The 13,768-nt window shown below is 40.3% G+C and overlaps 2 non-coding genes across 2 annotated transcripts; both read right to left on the bottom strand.

Annotated features, from left to right (window-relative positions):
- Positions 1-3,903: 3,903 nt before the first annotated feature.
- LOC122809820 lies at positions 3,904-4,073 on the bottom strand. The gene has a single exon (XR_006365959.1). It is a non-coding gene; the product is annotated as a U1 spliceosomal RNA (small nuclear RNA).
- An 8,531-nt stretch (positions 4,074-12,604) lies between these two features.
- LOC122809819 lies at positions 12,605-12,775 on the bottom strand. The gene has a single exon (XR_006365958.1). It is a non-coding gene; the product is annotated as a U1 spliceosomal RNA (small nuclear RNA).
- Between the last annotated feature and the right edge of the window lie 993 nt (positions 12,776-13,768).

Consider the following 13,768-nt stretch of genomic DNA (forward strand, 5'->3'; position numbering starts at 1 on the left):
CCAATTCAGAACTAAACACATATGCTCTCATTTCTACTCCAAAAAACACAATACTTTCTCACACTCATCACCAAACTCCAACATCTGTATCACCATTTTAACACCAGGCTCACCATAAGTGGGGATATCCACCCCAACCCAGGCCCAAATCCATCTTATCCAACACAAACTGCTCCAACACAAATGTCAGAACATGACACCCCCACTATCTTCATTCCTGGGCAAATCAACAACAGCAGCAAAACCAACCATCCTTCAATGCTAAATATTAATAATAGAAGTATCAAAAATAAAATACCTGAACTCCAGGCCACAATAGCACACTACTCCCCAGACATAGTTGCTTTAACAGAAACCTGGCTAAATAAAAACATAGCTAACTCATAAGTTCTCCCTACCAGCTACAATATCATTAGACAAGACAGACACCTTCGCAAAGGGGGTGTAACTGCCTTACTGTACAAGTCCAACTTAACTGTACGTCAATTACAAAACTCCTTCCCCTCCCCCAATAATTGGGACATACTTATCTCACAACTTCAACTTCACCCTAAAAATGTCATCATCATAGGTTCATAGGTTCATAGGTAGGTACTAGGCTATCGGCCCTAAGGCCTATACAAGCCTAGCCAAAAAGGTACCCTGGCTTTTGCCACTCAAGAAAATTATTTTCCTGGTCACCACTCCACAATTGTGATCTATATTCCACCTGATAATACACCTGCTAGCCTTGAAGACTTTTTATCCTGGTGTTCTTCCACATACCCACAAGAAACCCTTATTTTGGGGGATTTCAACCTAGATTGGTCCACCTGCATATCAGGACCACCAAGTAATCTAATAAATCTCCATGGCTAACAGCAGCTACTCCATATTCCAACTAGATGTGATAAAAAATCTAAAAGGGAATCCATCCTTGACTGGGTCTTAACTAACAACCCCACATTGTACCCCCATGAAGGCAGTCTCCCAGACACCTTAAGTGACCACAACATAATATACCTTATACGTAGTAGAACAAGCATACGCAAAACCACTAACTATATCTCCACTAGAAACACAAAATAATTCTCTCCTAAGGTCCTCAATACTTTACTTTGTTACTGTGACTGGACCCAGCTAAAAACCCTCCCACTTGACCAGGCTGTAGCATATTTCAACAAAACATTTCTACAAAACCTAGACACTGTCACTCCATTGCGCAAAATCAAGGTTAGAACTTCTACAAACCCCTGACTCAGTAAAGAAACCAAACAAATCTTCAATTCCAGAGACACTGCCTGGCTTTACTATAAAAAAAAAAAACAAAGAAACACAAAGTCTAAGTACCAAGAACTGCGCAACCGTGCAAAAAAATGCATTAGGCTGGACAAAAAATCCTACTACACGACATTACAAACCAAATACCAATACAACCCCCCAAACTTTTGGAAAAATGTAAACCAGCTACTAAAATCCACCCAAAAGTCTACACCCAAACCAACCACCCCTGACCCTAAAGTTCCCATCGAAACACAATTCAATTCCCACTTTGTGAACTCAATTCTGTCCTTAGTATCACAGGACAGTTCCTTCCTCACTACCCCCCCCCAACACAAATAACTCTAATACTAGCTTTACCCTCAAAACAGTTTCCACCACTTCAATCAAAAGCATGCTCTCCAAACTAGAAACCTCATCAACAGCAGCCGACCTACTCCCCAGCTATTTCTTGAAACTCACAGCAGATGCTATTGCTATCCCAATCTCCACTCTCATAAACAGATCAATTGTTGAAAACTATGTGCCCAGACTCTGGAAAATATCCTATGTTACACCGATACATAAAGGCGGGACCTCCACTGAACTTAATAACTACAGACCCATTGCTTTACTCTCCCCCCTGGCCAAAATCCTAGAAAAATGCATCCATACCCAGGTGCTAAAATATCTCCTAGACAGCAACATCCTGTCACCTACTCAGCATGGTTTCAGACCTGCCCATAGTACCACTACAGCCCTCCTCTGCTTCACAGACACAGTAAACCGTCTCAAAAACGAAGGCTTGCAGGTGTCAACTCTTTTTTTGGATATGTCCAAAGCATATGACACAGTCTCACACCAAATCCTGCTAATCAAACTAAACCAATATCACCTATCAAATTCCACTCTAACTTGGTTCCAAAGCTACTTAACTGACAGGTACCAACCTGTGAAATGGGACAATTCTCTCTCTCCTCAGCTGCCCATAACTATAGGAGTCCCACAGGGTTCTATCTTAGGACCACTACTATTCACAATCTTTACAAATGACCTCCATACCTCCACACAGCATGCATCTATCATTCAGTATGCAGATAACACTACCTTAATCTGTGCTGCACAGAACATTCCCACTCTCCTGCAAACAACTCAGCTAGCATTCTCTGATGTTGAAAACTACCTTACCAAAGCCCAGCTTATCCTCAGTCCAAAGAAAACTCAGCTTATGATTATAACCAGTTCTAACAAAAACCCTGATAACAGTCAATTCACTATCTACTCCACAAATACTACTCCAATCGCTCCAGTGGCACAGACTAAGCTATTGGGAATAACCATAGACTCCCACCTAATTTGATAGTCGTCTCAACTTAACTATTAAAAAAGTGCATGCCAAACTGGGATCACTCTACCGTATCAAATCATTTCTTACCAACAACACAAGATCAATCATTGCTCGCTCTCATCTTCTATCCACCCTACTATGCATCTCCCATACTGACTAATCTCAACAAAACTGAATTAAGCAAATTGGAAGCCTGCTATAACAGAATTGCCCGCTTTGCTGCAAATTGCTTATATAGAACTCATCACTGTACTGCTTTGAGGCAGCTCCACTGGCTAGAACTGCCCAACCTCCTAACCTACAATCAGCTCTGCTTCTGTCATTCAATCTATTACCTCCCCAATAAGTGTCCTGCACTCAAAAACCTAGTACAACATCACTCAGCCCAAAGGCCTCTTAGATCATCAAGCAAACTACTACTAGAAGTCATCAACAGCTGCAATAGCTTTGGAGATGCACTATATAATAGTTCAGTGGCAAAAAAATGGAACTCTGTCCCCACTAGCATTAAAAACACATCGTCCAAAGCCTCCTTTAAAGACCTCATCAGGCAACATCTCAAGCAAAGTTGGCAGTGCCATGATTGCTCCCCAGGCTAGTGAAAGCAGATAAGATACACATACTAATCCTAGAGTACTTGATTATAGTTTTCAATCTTACTCACAAACACTGGCTAATATACAATGTATGTACTGTGTACGTGTGTGCTATGTATGTATTCTACCTATGTTCCAAATTTCAGCTGTACACCACAAATCTATGAATTACCTTTATTTTTAAATTAATATTTTTTGTCTGTTCTCTCCACTGTAACTGTTGATGTGCTGTATACCACTGTAAAAACATGTCTTTTGTAATTTGTTTGCATACTGATCATGTCTAAATTAACTAAATGTATCTGTAATTTTTCTATGTAGAGCTTTTCTCCCCGGGCCTCTGCTGAAAAAGGGCCTTTTCGGCTCAGTCAGACACCCCCGGTTAATAAATGTAAAATAAAAATAAATAAATAAAATACTACAAGAAATGATTTAAAGGAAATTGTAACCTGAACAAATTCAACCATTTAACACTTCAGTATTAATAAATGTAAGGTAATGATCTTTGGTAGGTCTGCTCTCTGAAACTCTCTGATACTTTATTATTCTTTTCTAGAAGAAGTTATTGTCTACAAAGTTCATAGGCTTACAAGAATAAATATAGGTTCATAGGTAAGTACTAGGCTATCTGCCCAATGGCATTTTATAAGCCTAGCCAGAAAGTGTTGGCTTTCACCACCCCCTTAGATTAGTTCCCTGTGCCTCTGTCCAGCAGAGCCATTAGTTCCCTGCGCCACTGTCCAGCAGAACCATTTAAAAAAAATTATGCAGTTGAGTTTCCCACATTTGGGGAAATCACAGGAATCATACCAACTGAAGTGTGCAATGGAAGTGCCTCACCCTGGGAAAACACCTTCTTGATCGTGGTATTCCCCCTGCCAGGTAACATTCACATTTGACAAACATAAGTTCATACTCTGATGCAAAACTGTGAATCGGCTCAGCCTAAAGTTAAAATCTGTTACTTCAAAGGATGAAATTCACTTGGTCAATTTAATTAAAAAATGTATTTGCCCTATTTTAGAATATAATAATGTCTTATGCACAGTTTCTTAAAGACATTTGATAAAGCTTGAATCAATACAGTGAAGGTTTACAAAATAATGCAAAGAACTTAATTATATGGGAAAATATATGAAAATAAAGTTATTTATATTTTGTTACAGAAGCTACCTAGTTAATTTATCTTATCCTATAGAACATTAATTTCCAAGTTATTGCAGGCATTTATTTAAAAATTTATTCTAGTGCCTGTACTCATAAACATATGAAATGTCCCTAGCAGTCTCAATAAAATTAAATTACGATGTTCATATCTGAGTTTGTCACCTCACAGTAAGACGTTATCCTGTTCGATTCTCAGCTAAAGCGTCTTCTGTGTGGAGACATGCGTGAATGGGCGTACCTTCGTTGAAGGTTGTGCGTCAGGGCCGGCAACTCGGCATGTAAAAATCTACTGCCAATCATTAGCGGACCGGAGTTCCGCTGTGGCGACCCCTAACCGGGAAAAGCCGAAAGACACAACATATCTGACTCAGACAATACCTGCCATGGGGAACATGCTCTCTACACAAACACGCATGTCAGGTGACCTACAACATTTTAAATAAAATTTAGACAATGAGGTGGAAAATCTAGTTTTTGATCAAAACTTGAAGGATTCAGTGTTCTTTGACAGCCTCCATGTCTGGACAGTGGGTTATCAAGCTTATTAATTTATGAACTTCTATATTTAATATTTGTCAAAAAATTGTTTAGTTTTAGATTGCTTTGTTTTTGGCTAATAATGTTTCCACCCTATTATCATGCTCTCTTTTAGTCTCATGCCAAACCAATGTGCCATCAGTGATGTTTACAGCACCTTCCAGAGCCTCAGCTGTTTGTGCATCAGCTAACTGAAAATGCCCAGTGCTAAAGAAAGATCAAATGACATTCTTAGGAATCTGTTTTTTCCCAAAGAATATTAAAAGTAATCAGTTTTTTAATGTCTAGATCCAATTACATTTTCTAGAAGCCACTGTTATCATCAAGCACTGAAAAATACTTAGCACTAGGGATCACAGAGGCAAACTCTTCAGCAGTTTTCTCTGTTAGAATTGCTCTGTTTAGATCTTGTGCTCTGTGCAGGTTCTCATCATAACTAAGGTTACCATACTGTTCATTCATGGAGGTTTAGTTTGTTTCACAGTCAGGTTGAACTGCTCTATTCATTTTAACTCCTCAGTTGTTTGCCTTAATGCCACTGGGACTATCACTGGTGTGTTTTACTCATGGAGTTTCAGAGTTTATCTTTATAGTAGACTGAACCAGGATACAGTCAAGACCCGACAATGAACCAACATAGCTTTAAAAATATCAGATTTATCATCTGACCTAATTTCTGTCTGCATTAGTTTTTACAGATGCTCTGTGCACTGTAGTTTTTACTACAGCTTTGCTAGACTGCACTGGACAACCTTGTGACTATGCTGCATGAATAGATGAGCTAGCTGGTTCATGAACATCTGAATCATTGCCTCTGCAAATCTAAAAATTATTTTCTGGATATTTGTGTAAAGTTTGTCCTTACAAATATGTTAATTATTCTCTGCTCAAATGTGTGAATGAGTAGATTTGCAAATCTGTGAATGTCTGCATTCACTGACTGCATTTTGTCTTTTGTACTCAAGAGACTGCACACGTGCTCTGTGGATATGTCTTATACTTAACAAGCCATTCTACCCAGAATATTTGATTGATGCAGTGGCACAGTCTGAAATAGCAGACTGTACATTTTACTTTTTTGCACATTTTACTTTTATAAATACAACAAAGTTCTTTCTGACCCATTAGTGTTAACATTTTGGCCAGAATAAGTCAATAATACAGTTTTAGAGCCTCTTTTTGTTCCTTTCAAGCCCTGTATAATTCAGCATGTCTGTGTGGTTCTTGCCTTATTTCCACAGAGCTCAGCATCTGGTAAAAGCTAAGTCTTTTTACTGAATAACTGTATTTCTCATGGGCTCATTGATTGGTATTAGGTTAACTGCCCTTGTGGGACATTTCAAGTCTAGCCAATTACCCCATGTCAGAATCGAATCCTGCACCTTGTATCTATAAGGTAAACAACTTAACCATTTGGTTTGGAGGGTACTAGACTGACTTTATTTCGCTCACAGAATACCCTAGGCATCTTAAAAACTGTCATTACATAGTGAAGATGTTGAAGAAGTTCTTGCTTGCCATGAGCCAGAATCAAACAGTCGCCCAGATAAGGATAAATTTGAATTCTTGCAGTCTGAAAAGCAATTACTGGAGCCAGGACTTTGTGAATACCCTGGGCGCAGTAGACAAGCCAAAGGGCAATGCAGAGAACTGATAATGCAAATTCCCATTCCGAAATCTCAGGAACTTCCTGGAACTGGGCCTGATAGGAATGTGAAAATAGGCCTCCGTGAGATCCAGAGTTACCATCCAATGATCCTTGCCCAGCATAGGCAGCAATTGCTGCAACTCTAACGTCTTGAACTTTGGAATTTCCAAAAAGGTGTTTAGAATGGACAAATCCAGAATTGGTCTCCAAGTATTTACTTTCTTTGGCACTAAGAAAAGACGGGAATAAAACCCTGTGCCTCTTTCAGCAGAAGGTACTTCCTGTATTTGCCTCAACTCAAACAGCGAAGAAATGTTGTCCTGTGCTTCCAGTCTTTGCTGATGAGGCACATCTGGCATACCTTTGAAAGGAGGGAAAGTGTGGAAATAAAATTGTGAGCCTCGATTTACAATGTCCAATACCCATTTGTCCTGGGTAACCAAATGCCAAGTCTTTCGCGAAAAGTCCCAGTTTTCCTCCTAGAGGAGCTGCCAGCATGGCAGAGTCCGCAGCTGAAGACGAGGTCATTGAGTTTGTTTCGAAAGGACTGACCCCTGCCCTCCCCAGCAGAAGGGGTAAAGAACCCAAAGTCCTAGGAGTAGCAGGGGCCCTGAGAGGAAGCACTACCCCTACCTCGCCTAGACCTGCCCCCAGACTGATAATCTGAAGAGGGAAAAGACCACCCTTTAGTAGGCCAATTCCTACTGAACTTAGGGGCTGAACCTGTAAACAATCCTTAACTGTCTGCATAGACTCAGCTTTTTCCTCCATTTTTCAAAACTGATTCAACCGGAGGGCCAAAAGAACATCAGACTGCAAAGGAGCATCCATAATTCGAGCCTTAACATGCTCTGACAATGTCTGATCTCTTAACCAGGCATGCCTGCGAAGAACTGAACTAGTAGCAGCCACCCTGGAAGAAGCCTGCAAAGCATCAAAACCACATTGCAAAGAATGCTTACCAACTCGGTCTGAAACATGCACTAAATCCTGAAGCTCTTTACATTCAATACCTTCAGATAAAGCATCAACTTTACATTTCAATTGGCCCAGCAAATAATTTTGATACCTGAGCATATGAAACTGACAATTTAAAGCTCTCATAGCTAAAGTGGAAGAGGTATACAACTTACCCCACCTATCCAGAGCTCTAGCATCCTTGTCCAAAGGAACTGGAATCCTAACCACAGCAGCCCTGACACCCTTGGGGCCTTGAGTAATGGTGTCTGGGTCAGCCCTAGGACTCTAGTATAAATACTAGTGAGCTTCCGGTACCCTGTAGTATCTATCTGGTTTAGCAGGGGCAGGAGGCAAAGAGTCAGGGTTAAGAGAAGCCTCAGAAAATACATCCTGAACAACATCCAATACAGGGGGAATAGCCAAAGGCCTATGCTGAGGCAAAACAAGAATCCTCTAAGCTTTTTACGAGAATCAGAACAATCCTGGCCTTCCATTTAAAATGCTCCCTCATGGAATGCCAGGTTTCAGAAAAGAAAAATCTGCAGGAGGGGACGAGAGGAGTAGAATCCTCAGCCTCTGAATCAGAGCAGAGAGGGAAATTCTGGAGCTCTACCACAGAAGAATCAGAGTCATTGAAGACTGATCCAGACCCTCTATCCCTGGCTCTACCCTGGGCCTTTTCTCAGGGGAGGCATAGAACCCCAATTAAAGTAATCAAATTCTCCGCCACCTTTAACATGTGCTTTCTAGGAGCTGGACCCTGTGGACAGACACCAGCAGGGGCAGATTTAGATTTAGAAAGGCTTTTACTATGAGAAGGGGAGGCCTAGAAACTCTGTGAGGAGGGAACCACCGACATATGAGAAGCCCCTTCAGCCTGGCCTATAACAGGAGAAGCCACTTCCTGAAGTAGCAAAGGCTCCCTTGAGACTCCGCTAAACTGTCAGAAGGAGCCGTTGAAGTAGTCGGTGGCCCTGCGAACCGGGCGTCCATAATGGACTCATCTTGTTTGGACCGCAGGATTACTCTATGCTTTTTAGCCTAACTAGGCGGAGAATCCGACGGCATGCTATAATTGCACCGCTTACCAAACACTAGCCTAGCATTAGTCCAAGCGACGCTTAATAGTGCGCTTATTAAAGGCAGCACAAAAGCGACACTCCAACAACGCCGCGCTCCGGGCCCAAACAAGGAATACAGAGTAAATGGCAATCCCTATGAGGAATCTGTTTCAAGAAATACAGGTATTAACTTTTTCTGACATCCGTAATACTGAGGCAAGAAAAGACAAAAGTGTCCCTAACGGGTATTTAGCCCAGCTTGGTCTCCGGTCTGAAACTCGAAAACTGACAATTCCAGAAAGCCGAACGGCACTTGCAAACGCTGCTTCTGCGTAGGACCACGCGGCAAGAAAGACTGAGGGTATGGCGCCGGTCATGCGCATTTATACTGACACATACTGACGCTCGCCTTGAGAGCCATGACCGACGCCAGATTCTAGCCCTTTGGTATTCACGATGGTGGACAGCGGAATACCCATATGTCAGGACTGCAGCAATGGTAGACTAAGAACATCATGCAAAAGTTCTTTGATTCACCTTCCTGACTTAATTATACTACATAATAATTGAATTATATCCCTTGTATAATACAGCACCACTTGTTAGAGTGTGTTTTAAAGTTATAGTTCTGAGCATCTTTCCTTTAAGCAATGAAACAAATCATATGAACCAATAATGACAGCCTTCAGTGTATTGTGATGCCAACCCCCAGAGAAATAAATTAATGGGACTCATCTAAATCAGTGCCTGTCCATTTACTCCATCTGTTAACCTTCCCAAGTTAAGAGATGCTGAACCTGAAGAACCACTGGCCGGATGAAGTAAATACTCCATGTTTTTAGATATCTATGAAACAGTGCGAGTAGGACACACCAACAGTGCTTTAAGAAATGCAGAAACTAAACTGCTGTTCTCTACCTAGTGCTAATAAATACAGCAAAACTATCAGGACACAAAAAGAAAACGGCATCAAGTAATGAGCTGTACAAATTTAAGTAAAACCACTGTGAAGAAAAGTCCAAGTGCTTGTGCAAACACATTACACACTTCTGGCTGACATGAATATTGAAAACTATGAAACAACATTGCTAAGTACAGTACAAGCTGATAAATGAGTGGTAAATGTGCAATAGCATGAATTAATCAGATGCAATTTAAGAAGCTGCCTGTGCAGACATTTAATGTGTGTATAAACTCAGCATTACATACTGGCCTTGGCAAGCATAAACCATTCAGTAAACAATGTTTATTCCACCTAAGCACAATAGGACCAACAAGGTTGTTATCTAAAGGAAAACATGCATAAAGGTTTTCAGAAATTCTTTTACCTCACTAGAGCAAGCAAACACACAGAAGGGTTAATCTTTCCTCCAGTCTACAAAGCATAATATTTAGCCCATAACTAGCCTGTCACATGACACTCATGCCCCAATACTTCTTGAGGTACTAAGTATAAGCATTACTGGCAGATTCCTGACTCACTCTGAACACAGACTATATGGAGTCAGACCAAGTGAGTACTGAATGGTCACCTCCTGCCCAAAGATTTGTGCTGCTAAGAGCATTACCAATCCACACACAGCAACAGTTACTAGGAGACCAAATTCAAGTGATGTCTGCACAAAGCCAAACTTTGGCAAATCTTTCCCAGCTTTGTGACCTACCTACTTTGGTTTTATTGGCCTTAAACATTTTCCAGTCTTTTCAAAGCCCACAAGAGACAATAAAACTTTTATGCCCATTTCTGCATGGACTCTTAGTTCTAAGATTTACAGCTGACTAAAAAAATTTTCAAAAATGCAAAACCTGAAAATACTGAAAAGCAATAGCGATATAAAATAACCTACTAGTTATACAGTACTTGCGGTTTCTTTCCATTTACAAAATAATTCTGAAATGTCTGTAAAACTAACTTTTTGGAAAACATGCTCTGTAACCATATCTCACACACACACGCGCGCACACACTACTCACTCTGAAAGTGTGTCCAATCTTCCGCTCGTTTCCTCCCACTGTGAACCGGTCCCATCTTCCGTCCATTTCAGTTTCAGTTCGCCGCTTTCCTCACGCTTGTGAAGCCAAAACCATCCGTCCGTCAGAGTTCCCACTCGCAAACTTGAACATATGCGCCGGATGATGTCAGCACGCCATGACGGACTTCTTAAAGAAGAACGCATGATGTCAGCCCGGACTTCTTTCTTCTTAAAGAAAGAATGTCCTAAAGAAAAAAAAAACTTTTTTTTTTTAATTATAACATTATTCAGCCGATTCCAGGGGGGTGCAAGTGCACCCCCTTGCACCTGCCTGCGGGCGCCCTTGCTGACAGGTACCAACCTGTGAAATGGGAAAATTCTCTCTCTCCTCAGCTGCCCATAACTATAGGAGTCCCACAGGGTTCTATCTTAGGACCACTACTATTCACAATCTTTACAAATGACCTCCATACCTCCACACAGCATGCATCTATCATTCAGTATGCAGATAACACTACCTTAATCTGTGCTGCACAGAACATTCCCACTCTCCTGCAAACAACTCAGCTAGCATTCTCTGATGTTGAAAACTACCTTACCAAAGCCCAACTTATCCTCAGTCCAAAGAAAACTCAGCTTATGATTATAACCAGTTCTAACAAAAACCCTGATAACAGTCAATTCACTATCTACTACACAAATACTACTCCAATCGCTCCAGTGGCACAGACTAAGCTATTGGGAATAACCATAGACTCCCACCTAATTTGATAGTCGTCTCAACTTAACTATTAAAAAAGTGCATGCCAAACTGGGATCACTCTACCGTATCAAATCATTTCTTACCAACAACACAAGATCAATCATTGCTTGCTCTCATCTTCTATCCACCCTACTATGCATCTCCCATACTGACTAATCTCAACAAAACTGAATTAAGTAAATTGGAAGCCTGCTATAACAGAATTGCCCGCTTTGCTGCAAATTACTCATATAGAACTCATCACTGTACTGCTTTGAGGCAGCTCCACTGGCTAGAACTGCCCAACCTCCTAACCTACAATCAGCTCTGCTTCTGTCATTCAATCTATTACCTCCCCAATAAGTGTCCTGCACTCAAAAACCTAGTACAACATCACTCAGCCCAAAGGCCTCTTAGATCATCAAGCAAACTACTACTAGAAGTCATCAACAGCTGCAATAGCTTTGGAGATGCACTATATAATAGTTCAGTGGCAAAAAAATGGAACTCTGTCCCCACTAGCATTCAAAACACATCGTCCAAAGCCTCCTTTAAAGACCTCATCAGGCAACATCTCAAGCAAAGTTGGCAGTGCCATGATTGCTCCCCAGGCTAGTGAAAGCAGATAAGATACACATACTAATCCTAGAGTACTTGATTATAGTTTTCAATCTTACTCACAAACACTGGCTAATATACAATGTATGTACTGTGTACGTGTGTGCTATGTATGTATTCTACCTATGTTCCAAATTTCAGCTGTACACCACAAATCTATGAATTACCTTTATTTTTAAATTAATATTTTTTGTCTGTTCTCTCCACTGTAACTGTTGATGTGCTGTATACCACTGTAAAAACATGTCTTTTGTAATTTGTTTGCATACTGATCATGTCTAAATTAACTAAATGTATCTGTAATTTTTCTATGTAGAGCTTTTCTCCCCGGGCCTCTGCTGAAAAAGGGCCTTTTCGGTTCAGTCAGACACCCCCGGTTAATAAATGTAAAATAAAAATAAATAAATAAAATACTACAAGAAATGATTTAAAGGAAATTGTAACCTGAACAAATTCAACCATTTAACACTTCAGTATTAATAAATGTAAGGTAATGATCTTTGGTAGGTCTGCTCTCTGAAACTCTCTGATACTTTATTATTCTTTTCTAGAAGAAGTTATTGTCTACAAAGTTCATAGGCTTATAAGAATAAATATAGGTTCATAGGTAAGTACTAGGCTATCTGCCCAATGGCATTTTATAAGCCTAGCCAGAAAGTGTTGGCTTTCACCACCCCCTTAGATTAGTTCCCTGTGCCTCTGTCCAGCAGAGCCATTAGTTCCCTGCACCACTGTCCAGCAGAACCATTTAAAAAAAATTATGCAGTTGAGTTTCCCACATTTGGGGAAATCACAGGAATCATACCAACTGAAGTGTGCAATGGAAGTGCCTCACCCTGGGGAAAACACCTTCTTGATCGTGGTATTCCCCCTGCCAGGTAACATTCACATTTGACAAACATAAGTTCATACTCTGATGCAAAACTGTGAATCGGCTCAGCCTAAAGTTAAAATCTGTTACTTCAAAGGATGAAATTCACTTGGTCAATTTAATTAAAAAATGTATTTGCCCTATTTTAGAATATAATAATGTCTTATGCACAGTTTCTTAAAGACATTTGATAAAGCTTGAATCAATACAGTGAAGGTTTACAAAATAATGCAAAGAACTTAGTTATATGGGAAAATATATGAAAATAAAGTTATTTATATTTTGTTACAGAAGCTACCTAGTTAATTTATCTTATCCTATAGAACATTAATTTCCAAGTTATTGCAGGCATTGCTTAATTTAAAAATTTATTCTAGTGCCTGTACTCATAAACATATGAAATGTCCCTAGCAGTCTCAATAAAATTAAATTACGATGTTCATATCTGAGTTTGTCGCCTCACAATAAGACGTTATCCTGTTCGATTCTCAGCTAAAGCGTCTTCTGTGTGGAGACATGTGTGAATGGGCGTACCTTCGTTGAAGGTTGTGCGTCAGGGCCGGCAACTCGGCACGTAAAAATCTACTGCCAATCATTAGCGGACCGGAGTTCCGCTGTGGCGACCCCTAACCGGGAAAAGCCGAAAGACACAACATATCTGACTCAGACAATACCTGCCATGGGGAACATGCTCTCTACACAAACACGCATGTCAGGTGACCTACAACATTTTAAATAAAATTTAGACAATGAGGTGGAAAATCTAGTTTTTGATCAAAACTTGAAGGATTCACTGTTCTTTGACAGCCTCCATGTCTGGACAGTGGGTTATCAAGCTTATTAATTTATGAACTTCTATATTTAATATTTGTCAAAAAATTGTTTTGTATTTGTCTCTGTTTAGTTTTAGATTGCTTTGTTTTTGGCTAATAATGTTTCCACCCTATTATCATGCTCTCTTTTAGTCTCATGCCAAACCAATGTGCCATCAGTGATGTTTACAGCACC

This window comes from Protopterus annectens, chromosome 8.part0 (assembly GCF_019279795.1).
Source record: "Protopterus annectens isolate FY-2018-M chromosome 8.part0, PAN1.0, whole genome shotgun sequence".
Taxonomy (NCBI): Eukaryota; Metazoa; Chordata; order Ceratodontiformes; family Protopteridae; genus Protopterus; species Protopterus annectens.